This window comes from Muntiacus reevesi, chromosome 13 (genome assembly GCF_963930625.1).
Source record: "Muntiacus reevesi chromosome 13, mMunRee1.1, whole genome shotgun sequence".
NCBI classification, from domain to species: domain Eukaryota; kingdom Metazoa; phylum Chordata; class Mammalia; order Artiodactyla; family Cervidae; genus Muntiacus; species Muntiacus reevesi.
In genome coordinates this window covers 65,705,005-65,724,715 of record NC_089261.1, presented here as the reverse complement: position 1 = coordinate 65,724,715, position 19,711 = coordinate 65,705,005, and the positions used below count along the sequence as shown (strand labels likewise).

General features: G+C 44.6%; 1 protein-coding gene across 8 annotated transcripts in view; it reads right to left on the bottom strand.

Annotated features, from left to right (window-relative positions):
• TRIM2 (tripartite motif containing 2) overlaps nucleotides 1-19,711 on the bottom strand; it is a 174,847-nt gene that overhangs the window by 87,316 nt on the left and 67,820 nt on the right. For 3 of the 8 annotated variants that reach the window (XM_065903714.1, XM_065903711.1, XM_065903716.1), the window contains exon 1: nucleotides 15,040-15,525. The exons of 3 other annotated variants lie outside the window; for them this stretch is intronic. The gene's annotated coding sequence lies outside the window, so the exon portion shown is untranslated. Of the gene's footprint in view, nucleotides 1-14,455; nucleotides 14,594-15,039; nucleotides 15,526-19,711 lie in introns of those variants that run through there. 2 more of the 8 variants (XM_065903712.1, XM_065903713.1) reach the window with 1 other exon arrangement.

The following is a 19,711-nucleotide window of genomic DNA, read 5'->3' as shown; positions in this document are numbered from 1 at the left end:
AGATGAGGGGACGAAAAGTAGGCAGCTCAGGTGTTTGCTGTTTCCAGGCAGAAAGAGCCAGCATGGATAAGCACACAGGGAGTGCAAGCAGCCTGGCTTTCCATGGCATAAGGTGGGGCAAAAATAGAAAAGTCTGGAACACTAAATAGAAGCCGTCTCGGGGGTGGTCCTAACTGCTAATGTTAGCAGAACACAGTGACTGGAGAAATCTGAGAAACACAGAACTCTGAGAGAGCTAATCTAGCTGCAGTTAACAGAGTGAGTTTCCTGAGAGAGAAGGCAGGAACTCCAGTCGGGAAGTAACTACATCCATTCAGTCGTCAAGGATACATTTATGAACCATTACTATATTGTCAGGTGTCCACAAGTACTGAGGGATGGTCGCAGGAAGAACAATGCGAAGGGTAATTGGTCAGAAGGAACAGGTGGTGCAAAGACATTAATCTCGGACAACCTGACACGTTCGGGTCTGCGAGAAGCGCCGCTCCAAAAGGAGGTAAACTGAATTTTAATTTAAAAATTATATTAAATAAACAATTATATTGTTATACAATTATAACAATAATTATATTATATATAACTATAACAATATTTATAACTATATTTTATAGTTATATAGTTATATACATAGTTATATTTATATTTGTTATACATATATTTATTTATATAACTATATAAATATATATAAAATATAATATATAAATATATTTATATAAAAATATATAATATAAATATATATAATAAATATTTTAAAATAAACAAATATAAGTATTTTATTAATTTTAATAAATAAATATAAAATATATAAATAATATAAATATAAATAAACATAAAATATAAATATAAAAATAATTTGAATAAATATATATTATATATTTTATATAATATATAAAATATATTATATAAATATAAATATATATTATATATAAATATAATATATATTTATATATATAAATGTAAATATATAAATATATAAATATAAATATATATAACTATAACTATAACAATAATTATATTTTATATATATTATATACTATAATAATTATATTAAATAAACAGTGAACAGCCATTTATTCATCAAGCACTTAGTATGTGCCAGGCACTGTTCTTTATACACAGTCATTCATTTAATCCTCACAGCTCTATGAGGGAGACATTGCTATTCCCATTTTACAGATGCATAAACTGACTTCTAGTGCCTCAGAAGTTTGCTTCTCAGAATCACACAGCTATTGGGATTAACATATACACTATTATATATAAAAACAATAATCAATAAGAACCTACTGTATAGCACAGAGAACTCTACTCAACATTCTGTAACAACCTATATAGAAAAAGAACCTGAAAAAGAACACATATAAATCTATGTATTTGTATATAAATCACTCTGCTGTACATAGGAAACTAACACAGTGCTGCAAATCAACTACATTCCAACATATAAAACGGGCTTCCTGGTGCTCAGATGGCCAAGAGTCTGCCTGCAGTGCCTGAGACCCGGGTTTGATCCCTGGTCGGGAAGATCCCCCGGAGAAGGAAGGGGCAACCCACTCCAGTGTTCTTGCCTGGAGAGTCCCATGGACAGGGGAGCCTGGCGGCTACAGGCTGTGGAGTCACAAGGAGTCAAACATGACAGAGTGACTAACACTTCCACTTTCAATTTCCAACTTAAAATTTAAAAAAAATAATAAAGCAACCCAAACCACTGAAAAACAAAATAAAAATTCTTTTTAGTGCTTAAAAAAAAATCACACAGCTGTTAACTATTGACTAGGGGATTCAAACCTAAGTCTTTCTCTTTTGAAAACCAACCTTGAGCACAGAGGACAAGTAAAAGCTGTAGACTAGCAAGGTGGAGCAAGCATTCCAGGCACAGGAAGCCTCCAGCCATGCGTGCATGGGCAGAAGCAGCTCACCAGGCAGGCTGTGTGAGGCAGGAGGCTGGGCGGGAGATGAGGTAGGGAGGCCGTCGGCGCCCAGGCCGTGATGGACCTCGCTTTGTATGCTGAACGGTGTGAACCCTAACTTGGAACCTGTGAGAGCTGCTGAAGACCACAGACATCACAGCCTGGAAGGGACGGATGGACACATGAGAGACAGGTGTGGTGAGCAGGGCCAGACTGCGGGCAGACTCTCACTGACCCTGCAAGGGATGATGGGGACCTGGGCTGAGAATGAGTAAGATGGTGCTCAGACAGCCTGAGAGGGGAGCCATGGCCCCCCTGCAGAAGAGTGGGTTCCAGAGCAGAGGGGTCCGTGTGTTTGGGGCAGGGGCAACGGGGCAGTTGGGCGGGTGGGTGGCTTGGAGAGAGAGGGTGCTGCTGAGTTCAAGTTTGGACTGTTGGGTTCATAGTTCCAGTCTCAGAAGAAAGGTCTGGGTAGGAAACAACGGTTTGGGCTATAGATCTAGGCAGAAAAAGAAATTATCGTAATTGTGGACTATTAACCAGGAGCAGTCCATAATGCTTTTCATGCATTTTCTCTTTAATCTTTTCAACAATCATATGAAACAGATATTGTTATTACTAACATGCCTGTTTTACAGACTACAGCTCCAACTAAGCCACAAAGACATGAATTGACCTGCCAAGGGTCACAGTATTAGTAAGGGACTAATACTGCACCTCAATCTCCCACACGTTTGTGACAGTGATCCACAGTACAAACACATCTTACACTGGGGTCTAGTACAGACACATTTTTCACTGAAACAAAAGTTTCGTGATATCACACTTAGTTCTCCCTGCTGTCTTCCACCCTGTTTCTTTTTTTAAATAGGCTGCGTTCAACCCACAACTTGACTCGCAACCTGCTCATGAAACCTACGGTTTGAGAACAGCTGTTCAACACCTACTGCCTTCCACACCTGACTCAGCGGGCCGAGGTGGGACCACAAAGGTGAGGAGCAGGGTCAGCCACATCCTAGACCACAGGAGAGAGTCCACTGCACGGTGATTCTGAGCCAAAAGCATAACACAATGAGACATGAATCTCTTGTGCCAAATTACACCCCGAGGACATGTCTGTGGGAGCCAGCCCTTCGGCAGTGAGTCATCCACTGGCTGCAGCACACATTTATGGGGATGGAAGCTTCTTTCGGCTGCCAAGTGTTTCCACTGTATGGTACAGGAAAAGATGCTGAGGCCTTGACTTTGGAGAACGATGAAGTCGTTAGCTCTAAAGTTGCTACAGCATTCAGCGGCAGCAGACTGTGGGCACACAGCCCACGGCAAACCAGCCCTGTGCCTGCCCTTCACTTGGATGCAATTCCTACAGACAGTAATTGCAATAGGAAATCATCCCTCCAAGGGGGAAGTTATGGAATATGGCGTTTAACATCTTGCTCAGCAGGAAATGATTCTGCTGGTAGGACTGTAAGAATCCACTCCCCAAATATATCACAGAACCTGAATGTACATACTCTTCCTGCTGTTCCGTAGGAAGAGAGGAGTGTTCCTTTTCAGTAGAATTAAACCCTTCTGAGTGGCTCCAGGATCTCATTCTCTCAGTTAACCCTTCATTCTTCTTTACTGCCATCATTTTCTCCTTTAACATAATTTCCCTCCCTTCTGAGTTCAAGCAAACCCTGTTGTTGTTGAGTTGCCAAGTCACGTACACCTCTCCATGACCCCATGCAGCACGCCAGGCTTCCCTGTCCGTCACCATCTCCCAGAGTTTGCCCAAGTTCATGTCCATTGAATCAGTGATGCCATCCAACCATCTCATTTCTTCTGTTGCCCCCTTCTCCTCCTGCCTTCAATCTTCCCCAGCATAAAGGTCTTTTCCATTGAGTCGGCTATTCCCACCAGGTGGCCAAAGTATTGGAGCTTCAGCTTCAGCATCAGTCCTTCCAATGAGTATTCAGGGTTGATTTACTTAAGATTGATTGACTTGATCTCCTTGCTAGCCAAGGGACTCTCAAGAGTCTTCTCCAGCACCAACTTTGGAAAGCATCAATTCTTTATGGTCCAACTCTCACATCTCTACATGACTACTGGAAAAACCACAGCTTTGACTATATGGACCCTGCTTTCCTTTCAAAAAGTCCCTCAGCAGGACGGAAAGTTAGGGGAGCAGAACCTGTTCTCTATCTTGATGGTGGTGCTTTGGGTGGTGGTGGTGGTTTCTATTCATAATCAGTATCTTAAAAAAAAAATTTAACTTCAAAATAAAAGCCCTGGCCATTTTCTGAATCCTACTGCCCTGTGGCTACCATCTTGCTTCTTTCCATCTTTTCCTTGATACTTGCTCTCTCCAATGAATTCATCAACCCTGAATAGTCATTGGATGGACTGATGCTGAAGAATGAAACTCCAATACTTTGACCACCTGATTCGAAGAGCTGACTCACTGGAAAAGACCCTGATGCTGGGAAAGATTGAGGGCAGGAGAAGGGGACGACACAGGATGAGATGGTTGGATGGCATCACTGACTCGATGGACATGAGTTTGAGCAAGCTCTGGGAGATGGTGAAGGACAAGGAAGCCCGGCGTGCTGCAGTCCACGGGGTCTCAAAGAGTCAGACACGACTGAGCAACTGAAGAACACCACAAATCCACGTCTTCCCCAGGCTGACCCCCAGTCAGCTCTCTCCCAGTTCCCTTCTTGCCCTCTACAGTTCGTGGCGCTGAAACTTCCTCTTCAGAAGCTTGCGGTCCCTCCTCTACCTCTTTACACGCTGCTGCTTGTGACTCATGAGCAATGCCAAGACTCCAAGCCCACCACTCCCCCCTGTGTATTTGCTCCCTCAGGTGTCTCACCCCATTTCCTGGGTCAGAGGCCAGCTTGCATGCACTGGACGTCCAAATCCACTCGAGAGAGAGGACAGCTGGCTTGGGCCCCCCATGACCCCACAGGTGCCTCCGCCCTCTCACTGCCTCACACTTGGCACATGCAGCTGCCCTCACTGGTGTGGATGACCTCCCCGCTGGTCCTCCTCCCAGGCCAGAGCCCTGGGATTCCAGACACGCTCATCAAGAGCAACGCATGTAGCACAGCAGAAAGGCTCTGTGAACTGCCATGTTCCAGAATGATGATCACTTCTACTCCTGAAAGCTGTTCACACACTCCTTTGATGTGTCTGCAGCTCTCGCCTAATTTTTTCTGCAGCCTTGGCTCCCCATTTGTATCCCTCTCCCCTGCCCCCAGTGTACTGTGTGTTCTGTTCTTTGTTTCTTTACTAAAACCACCTTTCCCCCTCTTACTCTGCCCCTCAAGACTCTTTAAAGGCTCCTGTCACGTGTTGAACTGTGTCTTCCAACCCCCTCCCCACAAAAGATATGTTTCTGAAGTCCCCTAGTACCTCAGAATATGACCTTATTTGGAAACAGATCTTCACAGAGGTGACGAAGTGAAAATCAAGTTGTCAAGTGGACCCTAAAGCAATATGTCTGGTGTGTGCGTGTTCAATCGTTCAATGGTGTCTGAAGTCACTGGACTTCCTTGCCTCTAAAATGTTACTTCTCAGAGTCCTTGTAAAGATAAGGTGGAACAATTTACATGAAAGTGATTTTTAAAAGGTGAAGATTTGCTCAAATGTGAGATTAAATCATTATTATCACAGTGCCAGCTTAGGTCAGCTAGTTAGCTGCCTCGCTGAGGAAATTATGGGCTTGAGCCAAGTGAGCTGGCTATTCTAGATCTGTGCCACAGTGGGCAATAAACTTCACAACCAACAGAGCAGGAGGAAGGACGCAGAAAAACCACAAAGCACGTCCGGGGGTCAGCAGGGTTATCTTCATAAAGAAAAGGCAGACAGTGTGTGGTCAGTGCAGTCTCCCTGAGGGCATGCAGTACCCCAGGCTCTCGGAAGACCACTGACAGTCCCTGACACACAGCTCTGGTGCAGTAAGTCCACAGGTAATGGGTCACCCCCAAGTCAAGAGGTTTAACGTTGCATTCTGGTTTTATTTGGTCATTTGGTCCTACTGGTTTTATGACTGAAAGTTAATCAAGAATTGTGAAAAACGCCTGAAATACAAAAAGCAGGTTGACGACTTTCCTGGTGGTCCAGTGGCTAAGACTCCAAGCTCCCAGTTCAGGGGGCGTGGGTTCTATCCCAGGTCCGGGAACTAGATCCCACATGCTGCAACTAAGATCCGGCAGAGTCAAATAAATAAATATATTTTTTTTAAAAAAGGCAAGTCATCCTCTGTCAATTTAGAATCTCAATATGGTCCATTCCATGAGCATATCAAAAGAGCCAAAGTCCAGTTTCCAAAGGAGGCGAGCTTTGGTGTTTTATGGAGTCGATGTGTTTGGTGAGTATTCACATTCCCAGACCAGCAATCTTTCCCTAGCCATGTGAATTTAGCCATGTTTTCCTTAATTTTCTTTTTAAAAGGGATTAAATTAACTGTCCTTCTTTCACTTCACCTTTGGTATTTGTTTCACAAACTTTAAACCTTGGCCAACAATTTTGCGTGATTGGTCTTAAGTTTCAGATGCCAAATACAGACTGCACGTTAGTAAGTATTACAGCTGTTTTTTATGTGTAAAATTCAGAAAACTGGGCCCTGGGTCTCTACCGCCTGGAAAATAGATCTAGGAGACAAGTAGGAGGTCTGAGCGTCTCCATTGGGAGTGACTTCATCCCTCTGGTCTGTTGGTGACCTCCTGTCCCTACTGACCACCTATCAACAGGTCCCCGCTGAATGGCTGAATAAGGCAGACTGAAAGTAAAAGACCCAGACCTGGCAGCGCTTTGGTGAATGCCTTTATCCAAGGGACTTGATGGAGAGGAAATGGTTTCGGAAAAATATCTAAGAAAAGAAATCTATTTAGTTCTACTTAGATTTAGTTCCAGCATGGAGCATCCTGTGTGGAATAAGCCCCAAACATGCCAAGAATATCTTGTACTATGTTACAAATGAAAACCAGCTCCCATGCAGACGAAATTCAGAATTTCATAACTCAACATATCTGGCCCTCTCCCATTGCAGAAACTGCTTTTAGCTATTCAAGGCAAATTCTTAATTATTTCCCATTCTTGACATGCAAAGGCTTTTTAGAAATTAGTATGAATTTGATCTGTAATAGATGCTTATTAAAAATTCAGAAACTTTGTTTAAGCAGTTAGGTGGACTACAAGTAAAAGCCTTATAGAGGAAATCCCAGAGAGATCCAGCTGGTGTTTTTCTTTCAATGAGATCATATTAAAAATGAATAAAACATACCTTCCCCTCTGGGGTCTGGAGCTGAAGCAGAGACATTAGAGTAAATTCACAGGAAAAAGGAATACTTTGCACAGACTCCCTCCCCCCGCCACCCTCCCACTTCTTCCTGTTTCAAGCTCCTAGATCTTCTCCTGTTGTCTGGTGCGGGGCTTGGCAGCTTCCAGTGGTTTGTAGCCTTTAGGCATCAATTACTTTGTACTTCAGATTTCTGGACTGAGATGTGTGGGGAGGGAGGGGATGAAGGACTCTTGAAGGGTAATTGCTACTCGATGGTCAGCAAAAACAGCAAAGAAGACCCCCCCAAGCCTCTGCTCATCCTTCTTCTAAGCAAATGGCACCCAGTCACATCACTGCCTTGTACAGCAGGACTGTATAACTTCTGTGTGACCCAGGACGAAAGAAAGCATCTGTCATTTCAGGCTCATTGTTGTAGGGTGTGTGGCACAACAGGCTGATGGGCACTGCTTCTCTAAAATGAAAATAAATTCCTGAAAAAAGACTTTTCTTCATGGCACCAGGTATCTGGAGGCCACATTCTATAACTATTTGTGAAGTTTGCCCTCGATCAGTGGTTTCATTGTTGGCTATGATTTACAAGAGAAAGACATGTAATTATTGCCACTTCTGTTCTGCTGCTATCAAGACACAAACATTCAGCCTATTTGAATATCTTTTTATCCACTTCCCGTGGGTAACTTCTGACTGGTCATGCTAAAAGAAGGAGGATATTTCATAAGAGATTCACTTTTCATAAGAGATTTCACTCACATTTCATAAGAGATTCACTTTTATTATCTCCTTCTTTGACTAATCTGGCAATTATTTTGCTTTTCATAAGCAGAATCCAATGCAGGAAGATCTAAATAGACACTTCTCCAAAGAAGACAAACAGATGGTCAAAAAGCACATTTGAAGAAGCTCAACATTGCTAATTAGTAGAGAAATGCAAATCAAAACTACAATGAGGTATCACTACATACTAGTCAGAAGGCCATTATCAAAATGTCTACAAACAATAAATGCTAGTGGGACTATAAATTAACACAACTATTATGGAGACTAGTATGGAGGTTTCTTAAAAACTAAAAACAGAGCTACTATATGATCCAGCAATTCCACTCTTGGGCATACATCCAGAGAAAACCATAATTCTAAATGATACATACATCCCAATGTTCATCTCAGCACTATTTACAATAGCAAAGACATGGAAATAACCTAAGTGTCCATCGACAGAGGAACGGATAAAGATGTGGTACATATACACAATGGAATATTACTCGGCCATGACAAAGAATGAAATAATGCCATTCGCAGCAACATGGATGGATGATCATAGTAAGTGAAGTAAGTCAGAGACAAATATCACATGATATCACTTATATGTGAAATCTTAAAAAAAAGATACATGTGAACTTACTTACAAAACAGACAGAGACTCACACAATATGGCGACAAAGGGTAGAGATGGCGGAGGGGTAAATTAGGAGTTTGGGGTTACCATATAAGATAAGTCCCCTACCTACACACCCTGAAGCTGCAAACTTTCAAAGACATGACCGTGCGTTCCAGCGACGTCAGGCAGGAACTGCAGCGCGCCCTTCCTCTCCTGCTGCGGGTGGTCCTCAGCTCCACCATCTCCCACCCCCTCTGCCTCCTCCAGTCACTAACTTCTTGCCTGTTTACTCAACAGCAGACTGTATGCCACCTGTTGTACTGTCCTACTGAACGTTTCAAGGTACTGTACTATAAGATTAAAAAAAGTTTTTGCATTTTTTATGTATTATTTACATGAAAAGTATTATAAAACTATTACAGTACAGTACTATATAGCCCACTGTGTTGGTTGGGTACCCAGGCTAACTTTGTTGAACTTACAAACCAACTGGACTTGCAAATGCGCTCTCAAAATGAAACTCGTTGATATGTAGGCGGCTTACTGTTCACACTTTTATATAAAATAGATAATAGATAAACAGCAAGGACCTACCGTATGGCACAGGGAACTCTACTCAATATTCTATAATAACCTATAGGGGAATATAATCTGAAGAAAAACGTACATATGTACATGAATAAATGAATCACTTTGCTGTACAACTGAAATTAACATGATATTGTAAACGAACTATATTCCATTATAAAATAAAAATTAAATAAAAAAAGAATCCAAAGCAGGAGGTAGGCAGAGGGAGCCCTGGACATATGCTGAACAAAGCCAAGCTCCACAAGGAGACAATTCAGTCACCAATACGGGGGAGACGACCGCACACTGAGCCAGCCTGTGCTGCCGCTAAAGCAGCTGGGCTGCCTGGAAAGACGCTCAGCATCCCGAGTCATCAGAGAAATGCAAATCAAAACCACAGTGAGGATCACCTCACACCCGTCAGAATGGCCATCATCAGAAAGTCTACAGAGAATTCCCTGGTAGTCAGGGAGTATGGGTTCAGTCCCTGGCTGGAGAACTAAGATCCCATAAGCTGTGAGGCACAGCCAAAAAAATAAAAATAAGTAAAAAGTCTACAAATAAATGCTGGAGAGGATGTGGAGAAAAGGAAACCTTCTACACTGTTGGGAAGGTAAGTTGGTGTAGCCACTATGGAAAGCAGCATGCCAGTTCCCCAGAAAAGTAAAAATAGAATTATCATATGACCCAGCAATCCCATTCCTGGGCATATATCCAGACAAAACTGTAATTCAAAAAGATACATGCACCCCCCCATGGTCATAGCAGAAAATTCTCAACAGCCAAGACACTGAAACAACCTAAATGTCCATCAACAGATGAACGGATAAGGAAGACATGGTACCTATATGCAATGGAATACTACACTCAGCCATAAAAAGAATGAGGTAGTGCCATTTGCAACAACATGGATGGACCTAGAGATTACCATACCGAGTAAGTCAGAAAGACAAATACCATATCACTTACATATGGAATCAAAATACAGCACAAATAACCCATGAAACAGAAACAACCATGGACTGAGAGAACAGACTTGTGGCTGCCGAGGGGGAGAGGTTTGGAGGAGGGATGGGGTGGGAGGCTGGGGTTAGCAGGCGGAAGCTTTTATATGTAGAATGGATGGCCAAGGTCCCACTCTACAGCACAGAGAACTATATTCGCTATCCTATGACAAACCATAAAGGAAAATAATGTTAAAACAAGAATGTGCATACATGTACGCGTGTGCATAACTAAATCACTTTGCTGAACAGCAGAAATCAGCACAACACTGCAAATCAACCACACTTGAATTAAAAACATGTTAAAACTAAAGGAAACTGCGTTAACCTTGAACTACACAAAAAGGGAGGGGTCAGAACTGACCCCAAGCTTCCCTTCTTTTGAGTCGGGCAGGTTCCTGCCCTTTCCCTTCCCCCTCCTGTGCCTCCAGTTCGCTATCTTCACTCCCAGCAGAATTCTAACTAAGGCTGCCCAGCTACAGAGATAGCCAGGTGCCCTGCCATTGTGTCCAACAGCGAGGACATCCAGGCAAGTTAACAAGATGCAAATCCCCTGCAATGTGGCTAATGCCTTTTTTTAAATCCCTTTGTGAAGGCCCAGAAAACTCATTCTTTCAGATGGGTTTATAATATAGCTTTGACACCATGGTCGAACGTGTAACACTAATTTAAATAAATTGCATGTGGTCAGCAAAAGAGAACATTCTGTCTTTGTTTAGTCTGAGACTCTGTTTTCAAGATGAAAGAGACCCGATCCTGTCCTCTAAATTAAGGCAAATCTCAAGGATAGCTATGCCCCTATTATGGGTTATTTTGATATTAATGAACGTGTGATGGCTAGGGAAGGACTATCATAGGAACAGAGCCACGGACTGAATTGGGGGTCGACAGAAAGTGTCAGTTCACCCAGGTTGTGTTGAAGAGCCAAGAACACAACTTCTGCTGCCAAAGGAATCCACTGGCAGGCATCTGAGCTGAACTACAGAGGGGGCTCCTAGCGCCGCCCTAGGCCTGGTTACCCAGGTAAGGAATCAGTGAACAGGTGGGAGAAGGATGGTCATCGATGTCTAACGGCACCACCAAAGCTTGAAAATTCCTTCAAGGCTCATGCTCTGCCTTTTACACTATTGTGCCTCTTCGATCATAAAGCAGTGGGTTTGAAACATAATATTTGTTCAATAAATCCTGTAGGTTGACATATGGGGCTTGAAAAACAGCTTTCCTTTCTTCTACCTGATTGGACAGAACATTCTAAAACAAAACTGGGTGGAACCTTTCACATTTTTGGTCTTCTGTCAGATCTCTCTTTTCAGGAGTCTTAACCTGAGAGCCTTCCCATGTTGCTTGTTTCCTGGTCCTTAAAATCAGCATCCTTGAAGGTAAAATCAGCATCCCTGAAGGTCGGCAATGAAAGCTCTAAAACACTAGTCCTGACCCTAAAGAGAGATAAGCAGGTTGGCCAGACTTTATGCCTCTCGAGATATTTTGGTTTAGAACAACTGAAACCAAAAAAGACATTCCTCAAACAGCAGACATTCTGAAACCTGAAAAACATTTCCAATAAAGATATAGTGATTTAAATGGCTAATCAACTTCCAGAACTCCAGCTGCCTCCAGCATATTTGTGCAAATTGCTCCAGTTCCAGAAGTCTGCATGTTGATCATTTTACTGCAGGTAGGGTGGAAGCGAACCAGTTCCACAGCTTCTGAGACCGTCTACACTGTCATAAATGGCTAAAGACGCTGACCGACACTGTTTTTGTTTGACTCAAGGACACATTCTAATCTTTATGGCCAGCTCTTCTGCCTAAATAAATTTCATCCAGACATCCAGTATATTATGAAGAAAAGAAAGCATTGTAAATTCTAGGGAGAGGATATTTCAGTTCTAGGATCAAGATGAGATTCAAAGGGAGGATATGCAAAACTAATAGTTTTACATAGCAAGGAACCAGTGCTCGTAAGACAAAATATTTGCCAACGAGCTCACTTTCTGAGGTTGAATTACCACTCCACTCTTCAAAAATACATAAAAGCTGAGTGGCTGGTAAACAACTGGCTCAGTGTCATTAGATTTACTCCCCTTCATTTCCTCTCTAGCTACTTATCTTGAAGGCTGCATTTACCAATTCTTCTAACTCTAGGAACAAATACTAGCCATATCAAAGACCTACCATTTTCTTGCAGAGAAAATAAACTAAACTCTTAGATAACTTGCACTGACTTTTTTAGACCTGCCAACTGGCAGGCAAGTCTTAAGGTCTGATATCTAAGAGGATAAGAAATAATGCTGGTGACAGAAAACGACAGTGCTTCAGCCCTGACGCAAAATATTTAAGATAACAGTCTCAGAGAGGCCTCGCAAACAGATATCCACAAATGTATTTTCTCATGAAACTCCAAAAGAAAACCATCACCGTTTCCATCTGCCTCATTAGCAGCAGCATCAAAAGCATCCGGCCAACACCTGCCAGCATCAACCTTTAGAATCTGTGCAAATCAAACTAAGGTTGTCTTTGGGGGATTTACAATCCAAGATGGATTTCCTGTAAACCACGCAGTATCATTTTCAGTAATAAGAGAAGGAGAATGTTTTGATCATGTTATCTTTCCAGGTTTTAGGATTTCAGGATGGCACTTTGAAAGTGCCAATTACCAGACTGGGTTGAGTAGGCCGAACTCTCGTCAAGCAATAGCTGGAGAGGTGATGAGCTTCTGCTGCTCAGACAAGGCCAAATAAACATATCACGCCCGAGCCCCAAGGTAAATATCTAGCCTTTTTCTAAAGTAAGCAGTGGACAGAAATTCCAAAGACAGAATTCAACCCTAGGACAGACCAAAGAAAAGGTCAGTGTGTATGCTCTCTCTGTTCAGTGAGAGGAGATGTGAGAAGTTCTTTCCATTTGTGTTTCAATATGAAGCAGGAATAAAAAGCTGACCAGACAATCAGTAAACCATGCAAGTCAACATTAAAATGATGATGCAAGAAAAATAATTCAAGACCTACGGCACATAGGGCTTCCCTGGTTGCTCAGATGGTAAAGAATTTGCCTGCAATGCAGGAGACACTGGTTCAATCCCTGGATCAGGTTTACTTTTGAAAGATACAATGGAATTTCCAATGGAGGATTTGATAAAGAGTTTTCCAGGAAAACAAATGCAGGATTTGGAAAAATGTTCTAATACTGATAAGGGGACACAGTCATCTAAACAAACTTGCCTCTAAAAGGTAGATATCCTAGATTCCATGAGCCCAAATAGAGTCATGGTATGTACCTAAATAAGACAGTATAAAAAAATGATAGAAAGAAAAAGGTAGGGTCCACAGAAAAGAATGTACAAACATGGGCGTGAGTGAGGAGATGTGGTGCAATCCCACCCCTACCCAGTCCAAAATATGAATTATCTCCACCATGAAGACATTTCATTAGTGTAAGCGGGCATGCCCCACTCAACCAAATCTGGGTTTACCAAATCTAAGGCAGGAAGGAGGTAGTTTTCTTTTTAAATTGTTGTTGTTTGTTGTTCAGTAGCTAGGTTGTGTCTGCCTCTTTGGGACTCCATGGACTGCAGCATGCCAGGCTCCTCTGTCCTCCACTACCTCCTGGAGTTTGCTCAAATTCATGTCCATTATTGACTCTAATTGCTAGATATATTTGAAGAGGAAGGAAACAAGGTAACGTGCGTCATAAAGAATTCAATCAAATCCTTTGCATCTTTGGTTAAGGTTGTGATAGCCCAAGGGTTCTGAGTCATTTCTGCTCTTTTGTTCCTTTCAGTCCAAAGGCAACTAAATCTGCCAGGGATGAAATCACGTGGCCATCTGAGACCGGAGGTCAAGAGAACTGCACATATGAACCGAGCAAGCATAGTCCATCCTCAAACCCCAATAACAGACCCGGAAACGCCAACGAGTCGCGTAACAAGCCCACCCTGTATTCTAAAGATCGATGAAGAAGTTGCTCTCAATTTTTATAAGAAAATAGGCTAAAAACTATTTAACGGAGGAAAAAAATCATTGGTGAGCGTTGTTCCTGTGACAATAATCCCTCCCACCCGAGGGGCTTACCTACTCTTTGGGTGTCTAGGTGCTTAAAATTAACCACTTTAGATTCAAAAAGCATTTGAATCTAAAGCTGTCTCTGCTCTTAAGGCTGGTGAATACTGAGGGGAGGAGAAGGGTGAAGAGAGAACTAGCTGCCTGTGGGATTGGATTACAGGTGGAAACTAACTTGGAGTTCATAGAAAGCTTGGGATTTGACAGGCGCTTTATGAGACCAGTCTTCCTCCCCACTCCCACTCTTACCTAATTTGTCCGCAGCATGCGGTTTTCAACATGGGGCATGTATTTTCAGAAGGTATCAGTCCACAAAAGCCTTGAGCACCCTCAAAAATCAACATCTCTCTCCTCCAAGAAGCCAGACTTGCAGCGAGGATCCTGCAACTTGGGCAGAGGATCAGAGTGGAGGCTAATTAGGAAGGAAGGAACCCGGTTTCAGGAGTTGGTTGGAGGAAATTAACCGAAATGTAACGAGGCAGAGAAAAGGAAATCCATCTTTTCAAGTTATTAAATCTCGTCCTGTAAGGTTACAGAATATCTTGTCTCCTCAGTTGCAAAATGACGAGAAAAGCGCGCCGGGCTCGCCCCTTTCCGGACCGGGGAGGGTCCCCGCCCCCGGAGAGCGGGGCAGGCGCGGGGCGGGCGGCGGGTCCCCCGCTCCCCCCGACCCGGCCGCGCCGACCAGGGCCCGGAAGCGGAGTCTCCGCCGGCTCCGCGCACCGCGGTCCCCGCGCCCGCGCCCGGAGGGGAGGCTCCGGGGGACCCGGCCCAGCCCACGGACGCAGCTGCCCACGCGCAGCGCGGGCCGCCGTCCAGCAACCACGACTTACCGCGCGACGGCGACCCGCTCAGCGCCTGGAGAGGCGTGCACGGCCCGCGGCTGCCAAAGCCGCGCACCCGCCGGCGATTTCGGGCTCTAGGCTGAAGCTGAGAAAACGGCTGGGCCGAGGGAGCGCCGCCTCTCTGCTGGATCCCCGAGGGCCTGGACTCGGCGTCCTCGCTTCCAGCAGGCTCTCGGGTCGCTCACTTCCATCCCGTGCTCAGGCCCAGGGCTGAGACATCTGTTTTCCATCAACCGCGCGGCCCCGGCAAATCCTGGATTACGCGCCGCCCGGCGCCCGCCGCTCTCCCGGCCCCGGCGCGGCGCTAATCCCCGCACAAAAGGCAGGCGAAGCGCACGCAATGCGGCGCCCGAGTCCAGACCGCTTCCCTCGGCGGCCGGCTCCCGGGGGAGGGCCGATCGCAGCCCCGGGGCAGGAGAAGGGTGGGCGCGGTTCTCGGGGCTGCTCCCGCGCACGCTTCCTCCCCCAGCTCTGTAAACAAGCTCGCTGCAAAGTCTGTCCCTTCGGGGGAATGACTTCAGTTTGACGCGGCTGTAGAGGGCCAGCCTCCAGAAGAGAATGGCTCATTATTCAAAGCGATCACAACCCGCAAAGTGAGAGAGGGGAAAAAAATCTCTGCGTTTACTTTAAGTATTCTGACAACGAGCAAGGAAAACGAGGAGAAATTCCTGTGTCTCAAGGTCTTCCATTTTATTCTGTAAATTAGACTGAGGTAGGGAATCTCCCCGCTCCGTCCTCTCCCCTCCCCTTCCTTCCGCCCAGAAACATTTGTGTGCCTCCTCTGTGCCAGGCACGAGGCTGGGGAAACACTGACGGAAAAAGCCTGAGGTTTCTATTCTCAAGTGCCTCACTGGTAGCAGGGCAGGGAGAGAGAAGGGGAGTGGAAACCAACGATTTCAGCGGTTGTGAAATTGCTGTAATAGTCCATGTCCAGAGGGTCACGGAACACTGAAGCAGGTTTTGCATCATGCTGGAAATCAAGGCAGGCTTCCCCAGAGGAGGCTGCCATTGAGTTTTGAAGACTGACCGGGCATCAGGTGGAATGAAGAGGAAGAAGATCTGAACATCTGTATGACTGCAGAAAGCAGATGAGAGGTGCAATGGTGAGAGACGGGATTTTGCAGGACAGCAAGGAGTCAAATCATATAGCTCTTATTGGCTAATTTCCGACCTTTGCACTGGCTAGGCCTCTCTGAAGAATTTTAAAGCAGATAAGTGACTTGATTTGATTTACGTTTCAGAGAGATCGGTTGTGGAAGGCATCTAAAAGGAAGACAGTCTAGGAAAGGAGTGGAGGTGGGGCTGGGATGGACGAGAAGTACTCCAAAGCCGTGCCACAGGCAGAGCCTTTAGGACTTGTTGCCGAGACACAAGGGGAGCAGAGTTGCAGGCTGGCACTCAGGCTTCTGACATGGCCAGTGGGGCAGATGGAGGGTGCCCCTCACCCAGAGACAAGTGAAGAGGAAACCAGTGGCGCCCGAGTTCTGGTTTCTGTGGGCCATCCAACTGCAAATGTCGCAGCAGGCAAGACTGCCACATGGACCTATATGGTATTTGGCGTGTTACCGGCTAAAATATAAATTTGGCTGTGTCCATTTATAAGAGGGCTTCCCAGGTGGCTCAGTGGTAAAAGAATCGGCCTGCCAATGCAGGTGGCACAGGAGACGCTAGTTCAATCCCTGGGTTGGGAAGATCCCCTGGAGGAGGAAATGGCAACCCACTCCAGTATTCTTGCCCAGAGAATCCCATGGACAGAGGAGCCTGGCGGGCCCTCATCTATAGGGTCGCAAAGAGTTGGACACAACTGAGCGACTGAACATGCATACACACACCACTTAGAAGAAGAAGGTAAGGACAGGAGGAAAGGAAATACACAATGTTTGCTAGAGCTTCCATACCACCAAGGGAGTGGCTTAAACAACAGACGTTTATTGTCTCTCAGTTCTAGAGGCTAAAGATCCAAGATCAGTGGGTGAACAGAGCCATGCTCCCTTGAGGGACCTGGGGAAGGATCTGTGCCAGGACTCTCCCCGGCTTCTGATAGCTTCTTGGCTTGTGGCAGCATAACTTCAATCACAGGGCCTTCTCCCTGTGTGAGTGTCTGGGTCCAATTGTCCCCTTTCTATAAAAACACCAGTGATACTGGATTGGGGCTTCCAAGGTGGTGCTAGTTGTGAAACAGCCTGCCTGCCAATGCAAGAGATGAGACCTAAGAGACGCAGGTTTGATCCCTGGGGCGGGAAGATCCCTTAGAGGAGGGCCTGGCAACCCACTGCAGTATCTCTTTCCTGGTGAATCCCATGGACAGCTGAGCCTGGCGGGCTACAGTCCACAGGGTTTCACAGAGTTAGACAGGCCTGAAGGGACTCAGCACGCACCCACAATACTGGATTAGAGGCCACCCCACTCCAGTATGAAGTAACCAGTTACACCCATTGTAACCATTACATCTGCCCTTATTTCTATTTTGAAATGATTGTATTTGCATATAAAGTCACATTCTGAGGTACTGGCTGTGAGGATTTCAACACAGGGATTTTAGTGGGACACAATTCAACCCATAACATTCAGAGTGCAAATTAAGTTATCAAGAGTGGGATTCAATATGGAGTTGTAGAGAAACACCAGTTTTAAGTGGCTAAAAGAGTAGATCCGGGTGGGAGGTGAGAAGATGATGATTAGAAGTTGCAAGAAGGGTGACGCACAATGAAAAGACGTGTTTGAGAGGAATCATTGGCGTTGCCAGATGTTACCAAGTCAGGCAAGGTAGGGCTGGATACCGCCATTGCCCTGGCAGCGTGGTAGTCATTGGACCAAACGGTCAGAACACATGAACTTCAAATATTTAGCTACGGTATTTTGTGATCTTAGAATCACTGCCCAGGGAATTCCCTGGAGGTCCAGTGGTTAGGACTCAGCGCTGTCACTGCCGGGGCCTGGATTTGATCCCTGGTTGGGGAACTAAGGTCCTGCAAGCCGCACAGCACCGCAAAAAATAAACAATAAATCTAAAAACAACATCATTATCCAACAAACTCCCTGAGGGAACTGGGGGTAGTGGACATTAGTGTGACTCGTCCCCAGGCCCAGCCTGCTTTCTCAGCCTCTTTTACAGCTGGGGCTTGAAACCTGCCTAGGCTCTGGCAGTCAGGTGGATGGTTGCTAGGCTTCAGTCCGGATGAGAGCCATACGGGAAAGCAGACCCTAAGGAAGCTGCTTTCTCTGAGGTGGTGCGAAGGGATCTGGTAGAAAGATATGGAGGCCCAGGGCCAGCAGGGTGAAGGTCCGAGACGCGCATGCCCGGAGGAACGATATTGGGTGAAGGCCCGAGATGCGCATGCCCAGAGAACAGTCCTGGGCTCATACTGGATCCTTCCTGTGATACAATGTAGGCATCGTTCTCAGTGGGGTAACCTCTAAGTCTAATTCTCTGGATTTCTCGGAGATTCTCTGAGCCATGTAATAGTCTTACAAAAGAAAAAAAACAAAAACATTATTGAAATATAATTCACACTATAAAATTCATCCATTTAAACTGTGTAATCCATATATATAAGACAGATAACCAACAAGATATATATATGTGTGTGTGTGTATATGAATGAATCTCTTTGCTAGACACTGAAAGTAACACAACACTGCAAATCAACTATACTTCAATTTTTAAAAAATGAATCTTCAAAAAAAAGTGTACAATTCAGTGGCTTTTAGTATACTCACAAGGTTGTGCCACCATCTAAGTTCACTATCTAAGTCCAGGACATTTTTCATCACCCTGAAGAGAAACTTCACGTACACTTGTGATCACTCCCCACTTCCCCTCCTCCCAGCCCCGGGCCACCACTAATCTACTTTCTGTCTCTATGGATTTGCCTGTTCTGGACATTTCATATGAATGGAGTCATATACCATGTGGTCTTTTTGGTTCTGGCTTCTTTCACTGATGAAAAATTTTTAAAGACTTATCCGTACTGTAGCACGAATCAATGCATCATTCCTTGTATTGCCAAATAATACTTCATTGTCTGGATATACTACATTTTGTTGATTGGTTCATCAGTGGATTGTTTTCACTTTTTGGCTAGTATGAATAATGCTGTTTAAACATTTGTGTGCAAGTTTTTGTATGAACATATATTTTCATTTCTCTTGGGTATCTATCTAGGAGGAGAATTACTGGGTCATATGGTAATTCTATGTTGAAAAATTTGAGGAACTGCCAGACTGTTTTCCAAAGCAGTTACATCATGTTACACTATCACTAGAAATACATTAGGGTTCTAATTTCCCATTGGGCATAAAGTGGTATCTCATTGTGGTTTTGATTGGCATTTCCCTAATGACTAATAATGCTGAATATCTTTTCATGTGCTTCTTGACCATTTGTGTATCTTCTCTGAAAAAATGTCTGTTAAAATCCTTTAGGGAAACTCTCCAAAACCACCTAACCTCGCTAGGCACCATAGTAACCAGCTGCATGAGTTATCCTACAGCAGGAGGTTCTGGTAAAGAACTTGAAACAAAGAGGCTGCCTCCAACCAGAAGAATTCAAAGGTCAAAAGGAGAGAGGAGATGCCAGTTCATATGTCCTGCTAACCTCCCAAAATCCTTCTCGCTAGAATCCATCCTGACTGATGCAGTTCCCCTCAGAAGAGCCCTG